General features: G+C 39.6%; 1 protein-coding gene and 1 pseudogene across 2 annotated transcripts in view; both read left to right on the top strand.

The window, feature by feature from the left end:
- Window positions 1-17,125, top strand: part of LOC306647876 (insulin growth factor-like family member 4) — a 467,977-nt gene that overhangs the window by 197,066 nt on the left and 253,786 nt on the right. The window lies entirely within an intron of this gene.
- On the top strand, window positions 2,436-2,907 carry LOC306647877 (putative ribosome biogenesis protein RLP24; annotated as a pseudogene). The gene has a single exon. The product of its transcript is annotated as a putative ribosome biogenesis protein RLP24 (transcript).

Below are 17,125 nucleotides of genomic sequence, written 5' to 3'. Positions count from 1 at the left end.
CAGCACAGAGGGGATGGATGGCCGAGTTTCTGATGCTGTCACCTTGTTGTGTCACTATTCAGTAGCTGCTGCTGCCTCTGAATGCCCTGCAAGATGCCAGAACAGTGACTGATGCAGTCCTCTCCATATGACTGGGATTTGGTGGTGTCAGTGCTGTGCCAACTAGCACTGTGGCTGTCTTCCTGAGTGTCAGGCTGTTCAAGTTCCTAGCCTTGAAAATGGAGTCCAGCGGATTGTAGCCTACCTGCAAGTCACTTAGGTGTATCCACCAAGTGGATTGGAGACAGCATGAACCTCCTGACTCAGCGTGAACCTGAGAGCCAGGACACACCTGTGAGGATCAGGACGTGCATGTGTGCTTCCATCGCAGCCTGCCTACAGGCCAGCATGGGAGTTGCCTGGCAGCACACAGCCTGTGCTTGGAAACCCCAGCTCTTGGGAGCCCCGCAGCAGTGGTAGATGAGTTCCAGCTGGGCCCACGTGTGCACCGCACCGCGCCCGCCAGCTCTGCAACAGCCAGTCTTTGACTGTGGAACTTTCGGAGTGGAGGAGGGATGTGAACATCCACATGAAATGGAGATATCAGTGCTCTGACCTGCAGGGAAGCTCAGATGAGAGGTCCTGGGCATTCCTGACTCTGCTGAAGCAGGTGCCACGTTGAGGTTCTCAACCTTACGTGTCTGCAACTTCCATGGTGTTAGTGGAAGATCATACTAAAGTTAAGGTTATGATACATGTTAAAATTAATGAAACCATCTTCAAGCATGGTTATGAACTAAAGACTCAAGTTGTTCAGATCTCCTCATTGTAACCTAATGTCTTTTTCTGTTCCAGAGCATGAATTGCACTTAGTTTTAGAGTTTCCTCAATCTCTAAACTCTGACAGATTCACAGACTTTTGTTGATTTGATGTTTCCAGTACTACCAGCAAGCTGTTTTGTAGAACATGCCTGACTCGCAATTTGTTTTCTTTTTTTTTTTTTCCATAATTAGACAGGGTTTATTGATTTGGGGGAGGAAGGCCACAGACAGAAAGTGTCCTTTCTATTGCATCAGTCTTTCCAGCTGGGTGCATTCTGTAATCCCTGCAACTTGGAAAAGGAGGCTGAGGCGGGAGGTTTGTGAGTTCAAAGCCAGTCTCAGCTACTTAGTGAGGTCCTAAGCAACTGAGTGAGAACCTGTCTTTAAGTAAAATATTTTTTAAGAGGACTGAGGATGTGACTCAGTGGTTAAGCAACCCTTGGGTTCAATCCCTGGTACACACACACACACACACACACACACACACACACACACAAAGAATACATCCTTTTAACATACTTTATGATGATTACGATGATGATGATGAAATTGATCACCTGACTGATGCAATAATTTTCAACAAAATTTCAGGTAGGCTATAATTCGCTGGACTCCATTTTCAAGGCTAGGAACTTGGACAGCCTGACACTCAGAAAGACCAACACAGTGCTAGTTGGCACGGCACTGAGGCCACCAAATCCCAGTCATATGAAGAAGACTGCTTCAGTCACGGCTCCAGCAGTGTGCAGGGCATTCAGAGGCAGCAGCAGTGTCAGAAACTTGGTCATCCATCCCCTCTATGTGGAAGCTCTGTGCGAGGGAGCGCTACCTGAAGCACCTGCATGTTACAGGTCTGCGCCGAAAAACCCCAAAGAGTGGTGTACACATTTTGATGTTTTTTGTTGTTTTGTTTTTGCTTGTATTGGGGATTCAAGAAGAGGTGCTTTATCACTGAGACACATCCCCAGCTCTTTTTTTTTTTTTAATTTTTTTAAGTTGTTGATGGACCTTTATTTTACTGATTTATTTTTATGTGGTTCCGAGGATTGAACCCAGTGCCTTGCAAGTACTCTACCACTGAGCCACATCCCCAACCCTCTTTTTATTTTTATATTTTGACACAAGGCCTTGCTAAATTGCTGAGGTGTTTGCTAAGTTGTTGAGGTTGTTCTGTAACTTGTGGTCCTCCAGCCTCAGCCTCTCCAGATGGGAGGATCACAGGTATGAGCTACGATGCCAGGCTTGAGAATATTAAAGTGATAGAGTATTATGCTGGGAACATGCAAACTGTGCCTTTGATCCCAAAATTAAATGGTATTATAACCTATATAAGAAGCTTTGGAAAAGACAGCCCACAAAATGGGAGAGAATATTTCCTAACAATGTATCAGATAAGAAATTAATACGGAGAATATATAAGAAAATCTTACAACTCAATAAAGAACACCAAATTTACAATTAGATGAAGGTCAAGAATAGACATTAATACAATGGGGGAAAATACAAATAGACAATAACCACATGAAAACATGCTGGACATCATTAATCATTAGGGAAATGCAAATAAAAAGTATAAGTGGGTCACTTCCTCCCCAGTTCACTGTTTGGTTGGTGAGGTCCCACGCATGTTCAATATGCACATGGAGAAGTGTTATATCTGTTCAGGGTCGATCTACCCCTGCAGCATGATGCTCTTCCACAATGATTGCAAGGTTTTCAGATTCTGTAAATCCAAATGTCATGAGAACTTTAAAAAGAAGTGCAATCCTCACAAGGTCAGGTGGATTAAAGCATTCCAGAAAGCAACTGTTAAAGAACAGTGGATAATTCATTTGAATTGGAAAAATGTAGAAATGAACCTGTCAAATACCAGTGAGATTATGGAACAAAACTGTTGAAGGAATGAAGAGATTTGAAGACATCAGAAAGAAACACGAAGCAAAATTTATAATGAACAGATTGAAGTGCTACAGAAAGTTCAGGATATTAAAGATGTCAAACAAAACATCCATCTTATCCAAGCCCCTCTTGCAGGCAAGGAAAGCAGCTGGAAGAAAAATGGTACAGCAGTTACAACAGGGTGTGGACATAGAGGATATTTCTTAAAAATCTCAATCTCTGTAACCATCTCTATGTACATTTGAAATTCTCCTTTGGATACTTGGAACATAATTCTAAATTACTGATTTTTATATATGATCACTGAAGTAAAAGGTGATTACAAATACTTTTCTCCTCTGCTGCTATTTGCAAAGCATCAGATTATGGATATTACATTGCACCTCAGCAATGTCATCATTGATAGATGTGCTTATTTATGTAAATCATGAGAACTCTGGTTATAAATACACACACAGATTGTGGACAGAAAGGTCATGCTTTGTGGACAATGGCATTTGACAGCATTTATGTAATAACTAATTACAAAAATTCATGGCCGGTGACATATAAAATAAAACTTTTTCTTTGCAGGAAAATATTCCCTTTATTATGTTATAGAAGGGAGGATACAAAAAGGACCAAAAATGTACCGTACTGTATGTTTTAACATATTCCAGGGATTAAAATCATTTAGGTCATTAATTATTTGTTTAGCAAGCCATGTGGGATCCACAGAATCAATTTGATTTTCTTGAATGTCCTGGATATAATGATGTAACTCCATAAGATCCAGGTTATTGTTATTTCTTTGCTAAATGACCATCAAATTATTTTTAACTTTCTCACAAGCCCATTGAGAAGCATTATATTTTGATGCTGTGACACAAACATATCTGTAGTTTGCATGGCAGTGGAACTTTTGTCTAAATTTAAAAGTGGCAATTTCATTTCCTATATTAATAACTCTAGCTTCCAAAGCATTTAATTTTGACTCTAACTTATCATCAATATTAACCTGATTCTGCAAACCTTTAGAAGTATTCTGAGCTAAATCATTAACAAATTGAGCATTCTGTATGCTTTTGGATAAAGCTATAGCAGCAGTCATAACAGAAACTAAAGTAGCTATTAAGGTGACTACTTTGATTATAATATGGCACAACAGTGTCTATCTAACTGGACAGGATTCTGCCATAGAATATGAACTCCAGTATTGGAATACAAGGCTCTGAAATATTAGCTGGAGTCATCATAAAAGAAGATCACCTTAACACAAGTGCTCTTTGTCATCTATTATATATAGTAATACAATTAGTCAAATTACAGTTATAACAAGTTACATGATACTTTTCTCTTATCCTGTTTATATTTATATTTTCAGTAATTAAAATGTAAGGAGATTTGTACACAGGCTCACAAGCCATAACTAGGAGCAACTTTACAATCCTTATTTACTAGATCAAGTAGGGGAGTGTTGGTAAGTTAACAAAATCTAGTATGGTTATCAAATGCCAAAGATCCCTTTGTATGTCACCACTACTGAAGGTCAGAAAATTACTTATAAATCCTCCAGGGGTCATATTTTTATATACTTTTTTATATAAGTGCTTCTCATAAACATTGTGGGACCAACCCAAAATATATTCATCATTGCCATAGATATTATGACATACAGGCCAATTGTTATCATACTCCATCCATTTAGGAATGGTATCCAATTCTGTAGAAGTATGATTAGGACAGTAAGGTATTGGTGAATGTACCATGGGAAATATGGTTATGTCATTAGGCAGTCCCATTTTTAGTTACATCCCAGAGTTGGGCTACCTGAGCTCCCCTATATGCTGTCTTATCTTCTGGGGCCACTTTTAAATAGCTGGTATTGTCATTGTGGGACCAACTCCCACTGTATCCAGTATAATTCAATCTGAATAGAGAGGTGTAATGTGTTTATCTGAAAATCATTTGTAAATATTGGAATAGATTCTCCAATCCAATTACTGGGTGTACTAAGGGTGGATCTGGAAAGTAAATCCAGTAAATTTCCCCATAAACTCTATTTACCTGATAACTTAATAAAGCCAGCATGGCCACAAGCATTGTGGCAGAAGACTTTGTATTTCCCTGTTGATTTACCATCTGTTCAGCCTGGTAGATCAGATTCCTCTATAGTCCCCATGTTGGCTGACCAGCCTTCTGGTGTCAGCAAGTTCTCTTCTTCTTCTTCCCCAACATCTCTTTCTTGGTGGGTACCAGAATCAACACTTCTGGTATGAGCTCCAACCTTTTGAACTGTGGTTGGAGTATGAACTGCACTTTCTGGAAAGATACAAGCATGACCTCTACCCCACATAATCACTGGATCTGGTACATTCCATTGTCCTGTTTGTAAGTCTTTCCTCCAGACCAGCCATGTTGAGCATACTGTTATATGAGCCTCATGTTGCTCTGCTGCCATGGGACCTTCAACATCACAGTTCAAAAAATTTAATATATAAAGAGCATGATTTAAACAATTTTGTGAGGTTCTATTTCCCTCTTTTTGTTTTTGTAATAGTAACTTTAGAGATAAATAAGCTTGCTCTACAATAGCCTGGCCTTGAGAATTATAAGGAATGCAAATTCAGTGTTCAATATGATAAGGATCACAAAATTGTTGAACAGATAAACTAGTATAAGTTGGAGCATTATTATCAGTTTTAATTGGCAATGGACAGCACAGCACAGCAAAAGCAGCCAAACAGTGGGAAATAACTTGATGTGAACTTTTTGCTGGCCAGGAAAATTAGTAAAAGTCACCTGGAAGACAAGTAGAGATTGTCAATGTTAACATAGGCATTAAATGGAAAAGGGCACCATAATGAAAGAGGGCTCAGTTTTTGTCTTTAACAAAATTATGAAATGAGTTAAAGATTTTGGAGGAGACTAGACAAGGTGGAGCCATTTAAAAACTTCTGAAGACTGCCATATGACCCCGGTAGGTTATGAGAAATAGAAAACATCAACACATGTATAGGCTCCTGTAAATTAATTTTAGTAAGTTGTGCAGTCATGATAGCAGTTTCAATACTCATTAAGGCCACCATTGCTTCTGTAGTAAGTTGTTGAGCAGAGGCCAGAGAAGGGTCGCCACATAATATATCAATAAAGGCCTCAAATCTGCAGTAGATAATTGTAAGCCCTAACCAGTTAAAATCTTCTGGTAACTTTTGGAAATCATTGAGTATATGTAAAACATCACCTATAATTTGTAAGTTTTGTGGAAGAATCAAGTGTGCTATAATTAGGATGTCCAAATATAAAAAGGAAAGGTCTTTTGTATTTTTGTAAGGAACTAATAGACAATAGTTATAAAGTTTACAAGAAAAATACAAAATGAAATTTAACAAGAGTAAAAACATTTAGATTGTACAATTGCTATAAGCTGATAAACATGATTTTTTGTAATCCCAAACCTTTATTTAGCTATATATTATATTTCTTGTGTATTTTAAGATTATAGTAATTTTTATAACAAAAAATCTTTCTTTTGAACCTACCTTTAAGTGAAATTTAGTGGTTAACTTAACATGGAATAAGGTGAGAAGTGAGGTGTGACCTCTTGACAAATCTTAAATAAGTATTTTATTTCTGAAACTAATCTTTAATATCTTTCTTAAATATTATTTTATAAAGTTTTAATACATCATTTTGAGCCCATATGAATCAGTTAACATAATTTAACATTACATTTGAAATATGAATTAAAAAGGCAAGAAAGCTTTTAATACTCTTGTGCAAAAATGGAAAAATGTGCTTACATCCCATTTTATTAAACTTTAATAAACCAGGTTCTCCTTATTTTGTATGAAAAATATATATATTTAAGTTTACCTCTTAGTGCAGAGAGTAACACAAATTTTTATAATTCATGACAAATTATTTTTATCTCATTACAAAATGTTAAATCACATAATTTCTTAAGTAAATTTGTAATTTTTATAATAGACCACTATTATGGAGAGCATCAGCTTTGTAAAATGTTCTCCTAAACCTTTAAAGAATTTATATGAATACTTAGAATACAAAGAAACAAGTTAACAGCACTAATGCTTTTATATTAACCAAGTTTAAATTTTGAAGAAAAATTTAGAATCTGGAATATAGCATAATACTCTAAAATAATAGTTATTGTTTAACCAGAGTTGGAAAAACAATAATTTTTATAATGATTGGTTTATCTATTTATTGATTTATTTTAATAAGACTTCACAGGCATAAGAAATTATCTTGATAATTAGGAGCAAATTAATGTTTTAAGAAACATTTATTACTTTAACATATGGAAAATTAAACTTTGGTTCACATCAGAACATGAATATTGTACCTGTATCTGGAGAAGAGGTCACCTTTACAAATCTATAACTGACACAAAATTTTTTGTCACTTACACAATTTTTTCTGTCATGTACTCAGAACTTCTTGTCATGTATTCAGACCTTCTATCTCTTTCTCTTCACAAATCTTATATCACTTTCCTAGTCATTGATCCCTTTTTAAATTCACATTCTGAAACAATTCTTATGAAAATTCTCAATTTGTTCCAATTACTCCTCTCAATAAGACGAAATACTTTATGCTGTGTACAGTGCTTCAATTGAAACACAATTCAAGCTTTTTGGACCCTTTGCATATAGAATTACACCTGTTAGAACTTTAACTCAGTAATTTTGCTTTAGTAAAGAACGAGAAACAAAGCAATCCCAACCTCCTCTTTAAATTTATCCATTAAGAAAACACATTTATGAAGATTAATTCCATTTAGTTAAATTTAATTTAATTTTATTTTAACTGCAAAATAAAAATATCAGACAAACATGGTTAGCAGTATTAACCTTCTCTTGATTGTTGAAGGAAAATTCTAGAATCAATGACTATTACATCACATTATAGACATTTTATAGAAATCAACAGTGTATTGTCTGACCACTTAGAAAAACTTGTGAGTTAGAATTTTAAAGACACCTTTATTATCTGATTATTTGATTTGCATTAAATTATTTGGATCCATCTCTTTACTTAAATTTTAATTGTTGAGCACTCATTTGTCTAAGTGCCAATTTTGATTCCATGTACATAATTCATAGATCCAACAACACAATTCACAGGTGTGCACACATACAAAAACAGACAAGAAACAAAGATTTTGTACATTTTTGTAAGTGAAGCTCCACAGGTAGGAGGTAATGTTATTGATGTGTATTAAATCCTCTATTAGATTTAACCTATTTTAAATTAAAATAGAGCCCATCAGAATTTAATATTATGACTTAAATACAGGATAGGTCTGTCCAATTGTAAATGCCAGGTACAAAATCTAACAACCATGAAGGACATTGGAATCAAAGGTTTCAGGTAACCAGCTATTTGTCCTTGATAGTTATCAAGCTCATTCCCAACATCACCAAATCGATGTCCTCCTTACAATTTATTAAAAAAGAATTTTTGAACATATTTAAAAGTTAACCCTGGAGAAACTGGCTTCTGAACAAAGAGTGTAAAATCCTTAATAGTTAGATAAAATAATACTGATCAAAAAGTACATTAATATGAAGAATTTTTAAAAACCGGATTTTCTATTTTAAAAAATTACATGGCCACAATACTAACATCTTATTCAGGCCAGAATGTACCTTTAGCTCAGATAAGAGACAATTGTCAGATATCTAAACAATATGGAAGACTGTGAAGTCCTCAGGGGGAAAAAGAAGAAGAAATTTTAGCAAAAGAATGGACATTCAGAATCTTTCACTTTTCTCTTTCTGTGTTGTAGATTTAGAGATAAACTGGTTAAGAAAATCAGCTAAAACAGATAAGATAGCCAGTCAAGTCATTGGAATTTAAAAAGGGACACTTTTTCCTTAAGTCTTAACTGGTTTTTCATAAGCCTTGTAAATCCTGCAGGCTGGGTAATTTACATTTCTAAATATAAGTCTAGGAGGGATAGAGATCCAGTAGAAACAAAGAGGTAAGGAAAACTGCTGTAATTATTTTTTCTTTTGTAAGACTATTCTCTTAAAGCATGGTGTCATAGTTTATATTCTCTCTAGAGAGACCTTGTTTTCTATTTTGTTCCCCAAGCTGCAAGCATAACTTTAAGAAGGGTGCCAGTCAACCATGTCTTTACATTTTCTGCTCCTCCTTTGGGAACCAGGGGCAAGTTTTAGTAATAAAGTTCACAAATTGCAACAGCTTTGAGCTTCTAACAGCACTACCTCTATTCTTAAGCATATCTCTAAGGACAGACCCTTTCTGTGGATCCTGTATTTCCCACACTTTACACCTGACTCTGACTCTGACTCACTCCCCCAACCTCCTTACCTTGAGGAGGTGCTTCTATGGCAGGCTTCTGGGAGCATCTCCTCTTCTAATGGCTGAGGAAGTTCCCCTGTGTCTGGATCAGCACGGGCCACCAACCACCATGACCAGAGCTACCAAACTCTCGGGTCTGGCAAGGGTTGAAGGGAGATTGGAAAATAAAGTTTCACAAACACAGATTTTGCAGATTAAGCTGGGATCACTTGAGCTGCACTCTCTGATGGAGATGCAGATATAAGTAGGTAAACCAGCAATCTTTACTTATATATGTCTCATTATCAGGTTAAAGATTATGCAACCATTATTCTTTGTATTTAGGAAAGTTACAGAAATTAGGACACCTATGTAGTGTTTCCACAGTTGCAAAGTGCAATGTTAGGAGCTTTGTGTAGGTCTCAAGGAGGTCCATTGTTTAAAGTTACTGTGAAATGGGCAGGCTCAGGTGAAGCAGAGCTGATAAAATATTGTAGTTGAATTATATAAGAATTCCTTCCTTCCTTCCCAGGAGCTGCGTGCCTGAGATCAAGGTCAGAGCTGGCAGGACTCTTGCACAACCTCCTCATGCAGGGCATTGCCACAGCAGCAGAGCACCCTGTGCCTTGCATAGAAACATTCCCAGGCACCAGGTATGCCACAGCCATGAGGTCATCAGAGACACCCCCCCCATCTCAGTCACTGCTCTTCCATCCTCTGTCACTGCTCTCCACAGCTGAGGGTGTAGTGAGGCAATAGAACTTGTGGGAATGAGAAAATTATACATGGGAATTAACTCTGAATCCATGCCTTAAGTGCCAGTAGATGCAAGATGAGCATTTGTCAGATATTGCAAATCTTTGAGGAGTAAGCACACTTTTAGTTCCAGGGGCACAATGAAGAAAATCCCTACTTCTGCCAAATGACTCTGATCTTGCAGTCTGTGTTCACAAAAGTGTCATAGTATCGGCCTTCAAATGGGAGCACTGACGCATGTTCTAGAGATCTCAGTGTTGACCATCTCTGTCTCCCCAACTTCTCCACTGCTTTATGGCAAACTCTTCCACAAATTATTCCCTACCCATTTTTCCAGAGATGGATTCAGGATTATTCTCTTTAGCACCAAAATACCATATTTATTGAATTCCTTCTACTCTGATTCTGGACCTGTGCTGGATGACTTTCTGGATTTTCAGCCCTAAAATACCTTGATGTAGATATAATTCATACTGTCATTTTGTGGTGGAAGTTCTCAGGTTTTCAACTGCTACTTTAACAAACCACCCCACAATGTAGTGACTAGAGGCAGCAACAATAACGTTGTTCTCCCTTCTCACAGTTCCCAGGACTCACCTGAGCCAACTGGTTCTCACTTGGGGTCCCTCATGTCACTGCAGAGAAATGGTGGCTGAGGCTGGTAACACTGACGGTCACTCAGTCACGCTCATATCTGGTGCCTTGGCAGGATTATAGTGCAGATTAGCTGAGCAAACAACCATCCAATGCACACAGGAACCATTAGCTGGTATCAGTCCTTAAGATTCCAACACATGCTGCAGTGACAAAAGACTCCTACCGGGAATCCAGCGCTCATTTCTTACAGTTTTTTGAAGTCCAAGATGCACAGGTACCCTGGGGCTGTGTGTGTACTCACAGTCCATATTTGTATAGAGGATCTTTTCAATGATAAAGGATGCTGCCTGATAACACACTCCACCTTCATTTCATTTTACTTTATTTTATTTTAACCTTAGGATGGTACCAAAGAAACAGTGTTGGGATAAGATAAATTGAAGCTAACTGACCACGGAGATGTTAAACATCTGTTGTGAACTTTTTCTCCAACACCTCCATGAACTTGGATTAACAAAATTAATGTAAACCACAGGAAATTATTTTCTATGGGCATCAAAGAACCGTTCCCACTCTAAGCAATTAGTCTGGGACTTTTATCCTTTGTGTGTGTGTGTGTGTGTGTGTGTGTGTGTGTGTGTGTGTGTGTGTTACAGTATCATTTAAGTTTGAGGTCAAGGGAGAGTTAAAAATGGATCAAACCGCTGTATGTCACATTCACCTTCTCTCAGAAGAGCCGCCCTCTCCCTGGTTTTCAGGTCAAAACCCCAGCAGTGAACACTAGGGGGCAGCAAAAGATGCTCTGGGAAGGGAGGAAGGCACAGACCCTGAGTGTGCAGGCACCTACTGTAGGGCTTATTTGAGACCATGGGGCTGAGGGAGTTCACTCCCTGCCAAAATTCCAATGCTGTCACTGAGTGCGGCCCTGAAAGTTTGAAAAGTGGCCACCCGTCCCCTTGGATGTCAGCCCGCGATCGAAACTGGAGCTGCCCACCTCGAAACTGGAGCTCAGAAAATCGCTGCTCCCCTTGTTTTGCATCCTGTGTAGGTCACTAAAGTGCATCCTCCTGAGGAATGGAGACAGCGTGCACCCCCTTAGACTCAGAGAACTAAATTACACACGTGTGATTCGGGGACCTTCATGTCCACCTCTGCCCCCAGCCTGGACCAGAGACTCCAGGCCACACCCTGCATTTGGAAACCCAGCACCTGGAGAACTACAGCAGCGGGGTGCATCTGCTCCAGCTGCACCTAGGTGTGCAGGGACCCAGTCAGCTCATTGGCAGCCTGGCTTTGGCTCAGGAACCATTCGGAGAGGACGAGGAGTGTGAATAGCCATTGCTATCTTCTCCAGGGAAGCTCAGATAAGAGATCCTTGGCACTCCAGTGTCTGCAGAAGCCAGAGGCCATTGTGAGGTTCTTAGCCTTACCTGTCTGTGACATCCACAGTGTCAGTGGACCATCACCCTAATACAAATCAGAAAGGAGCCTTCCTGCCTCCGTCCTCCCTGCCTGTGCTCCCAGCAGAAGAGAAATAGAAGCCAGGTCAATGGAGAAGATGCACAGTTTGGGGAGACAGAGAGAAAGGTGCCCGTATCTTGTCCTACATCTGTCCTATAGCTGTCCTACAGCTTTGGGAAGACAGAATGAAATGTTGTAGGTAATGTCCCACAGGCATACTTGGCAGCAGTCACTGAGTCAATGATGTGAGCCAAGGCCCATCACTCAGACTGGATTGGAACACAATCCAGTGGACTTCCAATGCTTGCCAGTAGCCTCTGGAACATCCACCATAAGCGGAGTTAATGACCTTTTGATTGGTTGATGCAGAAGGAGCCTCCCCTCACGTAAGCAGCTGCATTGTCTATGTTACTAAAACCCTGATGCACAATAAATGGATTTTGCTTCACCACAACCTCGAGCAAGTCCCAAGTGTTGTATGTCACTGACACCGTGGCCCTCACACACCTGCAAGGCAGAAACCCAATTCAAAAAAAAAAAATAACTTTATTTATTTCATTTTTACACTCCATATTTTTTATTGGTGCATTATAGTTGTACATAATGATGGGATTTGTTGTTACATATTTGTAAATGCACACAATATAACACTATAACTTGGCAAAATGTAACTTTTAAATTAAGATCATTGTTTTCAATTTTATATATTTCTGAAAACATTAAGTTCATCAAGTGAGAATATTTATTGAACATTAACAAACGAGAATCACAGAATAAGTTTATAAGGGAAAATATATGAAAGCAAGCTGCAGGACCTTTGGTGAAATGTGAGATACTGGCTGTGGGTGGGAAGCATACAACCTGAGCCAGAGACATGGGGTACCAGGAAATAAGGCAGTGAAAAAAGCGTACATGTAAAACTCATAAAATCCACATTAATCACCATGTGTCCAGGAGCTCAGGAGCCAACTGGAAAAGCTCTCAGTGACAACACTGGAACCATTAAGGCAAAAACAAGTTAAGTGATATTGGCTAATAACCCTGGTGTGGTTTGAATGTTTATGTCCCTTCCAGAAAGGTGTTAAAACTTAACCCCAGTGCAACAGTATCAAGAGGTACTTAGGAACCTTAGGAAGAGTTTAGGTTGTCACTCTTCCACCCCACCTATAGAAACTATTGCTCACATAAAGGGAATGAGGGAGTCTGCAGTCATTTTTCCCCTGTTGATTCTGATGTAGTTTTGTTCTGAAATGTCCCACAAAGTCCCATGAGTTAATGGCTTGGTCCCAAGTGTGTGTCTCTGTTGGGAGGTGGTTAACTATAAGAGGTTGGGCCTACTTCTGGGAATTCAGGTAGTGGGGTCGTGTCCCTGTAGGTGACACTGGGTTCCTGGCCCCTTTCTCCCTTAACTTCATGGCTGCCATGAGGTGAGTGGCCTCCTTTGCCAGGTACTCCTGCCATCCAGGCTGCCTCATCACAGGCACCAGAGTAGTGGGGCCCACAGACCATGAACTGGAGCCTACAAAATGGTGGGTCCAGGAAGAACATTCTCTCATGAAGTTGATTAACCTCTGGTATTGGTTACAGTTATAAAAAACTGACTAACATGCACCCTGTGAGACACCATAGCCAGGCACCGTCTGAGTCAGATATTGTGGCACACACCTATATCCTCAGCTACTCAGGAGGTTGAGACAGGAGGATCACTTAAGCCCAGGAGTTCAATACTAGCCTGGGAAACATAGAAGACACAATTTCAAAACAAATCAAAACAAGGAACCACCTCTGAAGCCCAGAGCAGCTCTTACCAGACATGGACTCTTGCTGGTACCTTGATCTTGGACTTGCCACTGCCAGAACCAGGAGAAATAAATTTCTGTTGTTTATAAAGTACCCAGTGTAAGGTGTTTTGCTACAGCAGGAATGGACTAACAGAAACCCAAAGTTTGAAATAAATATGCTTGAATCCATACTGGTATGTATGTTTGTATGTGTGCATAAGTAAATAAATAGGAAATGGCACATCCCCAGAAGCAGTCTAGCAGTTTATGTGGACAAGCATCCTCAAGGATGGGGAGAATAACTCCATTCCTGATGTGTATGCTGCAACTAATGCCCTGGTTGCAAAGAGCACAGTATATAAAGGGGAGAGAAAAAGTAACTTTACACTAGAGAAATCTAAAGAATGCTCCATCTGTGTGGTGATCAATGTCACAGTAATCAGTTTTGAGCCATATTGCCCTGTGGTGATGAGCATGCAATTTACCTCTGGGACCTTCCTCCCCCAAATCAATGACTCAAGCATACTCATGAGAAAAACCTCACCTAGATTCCAATACCAGGACCATCTATAAAATGCCTTACCTGTACTTTTCAAAACTTTCAAGTCTCAGAACCAAGGAAAATCTGAGAACTGTCAGTCAAGAGGAGGCTGAAGAGACTTGACAACAAAATGCAGATGTGGTACCCTCAGCAGAGAAAGGCACTAGGTGGAAATGAAGGAATTTGAATAGGCCCTGGACTTCAGTTAGTAATGCTATAGGAATTGTGCCTCACTAATTATATCAAATGTACCACACAAATGTAAGTAGTTAATACTGGGGTAAACTGGAATCAGGAAATATGTAATCTTTGTATAGTTTCCTATTTTTCTATAAATCTAAAACAATTCTAAAAACTGAATTTTTGTTTTAAAAAGTATTGAAAATTCCACATATGTGGTAGATTCAAGGGAGCTACAAATTCTTTGTATTTTTCCCAATGAAAGGTGGAATCTAGTCCTTGCCTCTTACTTCTGCTGGATTTTTCTGATAGAATGCGGTCGAAGTAACATGATTTTCATGTTATTTATGTTATTTCCACAATCAAGGACAGATCATAAGCCTTGAGGCTACTGCTCATGATTCTTCAAAACTTGCTCGTGGCTGTGAGGAAGCCCAATAGCCCTGACAAGAGGCCCATGTAGGCGGAACCGTGGCTCCAGCCAAATGCCTGGACTGAGTTCCCAAATGACTCCCAGCACCAGCTTCCCAGGAACACAAATGAGACCTTCTGAAAGCAAATTCTCCAAGCCCAGTCAATCTACCCATTACCATGTCTGAAGGACACATGAGCCTTCCCCACTGAACTGTGGAAACACATGTGTGTGAGGAAAACTAAATGATTGTTGCTTTTTAGACCTGTCGTGAAAGAAGAAAGATGCTTTGTAATTACATTCTAGAAATCAATTTTTTCAGGGAAATGATTCTATTTACACATCAATAGAAATTTCATTTCTTATTATAAAAAAGGCTTTCAATCATTCTGACCAAAATCTTTCTCTCTGTTAAGACTTCCACGGTCCAGAGGAGAAGTGGAGATCATTACTCTGACTCAGGGTCAATGAGAGGTTTGCCAAGTCTCTGGAGTTTTTCCAACATGAGCTGCTCTCAGGAGAGGCCCAGACAGCATGACCTGGGGGGAGGAATGTGGTTACTCTGGTGTTAGTAGAAACTGGACCAGTTGAGTCTCTAGAGTTTTTTCTGGGTTCCATAGGGTGTATGGGACTTTGCTCCCTGGGCTTCAACACCACATCCATCCCATGCTGAAATGGTCAATCAATCTTTGCTCTTACACTTGGCCCAACATTTAGCCAGTTATCTTGTGGGTGGTAGAGTCATCCTACCTGTGCCCCAGAGTTCCCATGAACTCTCTCCTATGGCTCACAAAGAATGGTCTAGACCACACTAGAGCCTAGGGAGCCTAGACAATAGTAATGTGAAGAGGCATTTGTAATTGCAACTTCAGACTTGGGGAGGCATTTAGGGCACCTTGATTTGTCTTTAGTGAATTTCCTGGATTGTTCTTGGTCTATTTTTGTTTGTTTGTGTTTGGAGATAGTGGACCTTCTTTATTCAAAAGCAGTAGCAGACTCTCTTGTGCTATTTATTGTTGTATCATTTAAAATATTTTGTTCTGTGTGTGTGTGTGTGTGTGTGTGTGTGTGTGTTTGTGTGTGTGTGTGTGTTTTATTGGGATTGGAACCAGGGTGCTCTAACACTGAGCTACATCCCCAGTCTTTCTGATTTCATTTTTTCATTTTGAGGCGCAGTCTCTCTAAATTGCCAAGGTTAGCCTCATACTTGAGACCTAACCCAAACCTAGTTTTCCAAACAGCTGGTCTGACAGGAGTGTGCCACTGCACTTGGCTCATTTAAAATATTTTCTAATTTACTGTTTTGAAGTCATCAGACTTACAGAACTGTCATGAAGACAGGACAGTGTCTGCCTTTCACACTGTTTTCTCTCATGCAACATCTTACTTAATCCCAATTCAATTCTCATCACAGGAAGCTAACATGAACATGACACTACCAACTCACCTATAGAGTTTGAACTTAGTTTTCTCTTTTGTCCCCTAATGTCTATTTCTTGCTCCAGGAACATGCATTACTTTTCAATATCATAACTTTTATTCCCTTCAAACTGGAAGAGTGATGTATATTTTTACAGAGTCTCTATCTCTTTGGTATCCATTAATTATAGGACCCAAATAATTACCCAAACTGTTTACCTCCCTTCTACAATCTGCTCACAGATCTACAGCCCACACACCAAGCTAGTATTTTTCCTACTCTAAATAAACCCAGGACCAGGCAGCAGAAAATGGCAACTTATGCCCTATAGCCTGCTTTTGCTACTCAAACTAGCCAATTTAGCTGTATCTCCTTCCTGGCCCTGCCTTTCCCACAGGAAGCAGTATCAACTCTGGCCCAACTTTCCCCTAACTCCTGCTTCTGCCTCCTCAGCATACCTGGTGCATCCCCATGTGCCTGCTAGCTGTGCCAGGGCTCTCATCTCTTGCAAGCAAAGAAACGTGAGACTACATCCAATGGCATTGGTCTCTCTGGTCACTCTACAGATTAAAATCCTGTGGGTAGAGATGAGACAGGTAGCTCTTCCCCAAGCATTACCTCTCTTGGTCTGGTCCTTGTGTGGAATTTTGGCAGAACGCCATGGACTGCTGGGCTCACCTCAGCTCACTTTTCTTCATGCCACGCCTGAGAGGTTCCAGCTCTACCACTGTCCAAAATAACCACAGCTCTGCAGACTGTGCTCCTCAACTTCCATCCCTGCTACTTGCAGTTCAGCTGGGAAAGTATCCCAGGCAGAGAGCTTGGTCATCCAGGAGCTCACTTTGTGAGTTTCTCTTCTTTCAAATTGAGAATGTATGATGCCTTTGTGCACTACCTGAGATCAGTGGTCTCAGTTTTAAGCAGTCTTCTCAGTTGTTAACAACAGCATAAGTAGTCTGGTTCCA

This window comes from Sciurus vulgaris (genome assembly GCF_902686455.1).
Source record: "Sciurus vulgaris genome assembly, chromosome: 17".
NCBI lineage: Eukaryota > Metazoa > Chordata > Mammalia > Rodentia > Sciuridae > Sciurus > Sciurus vulgaris.
Note: the sequence above shows the minus strand (reverse complement) of the source record. Positions and strands in the feature narration are given on the sequence as shown.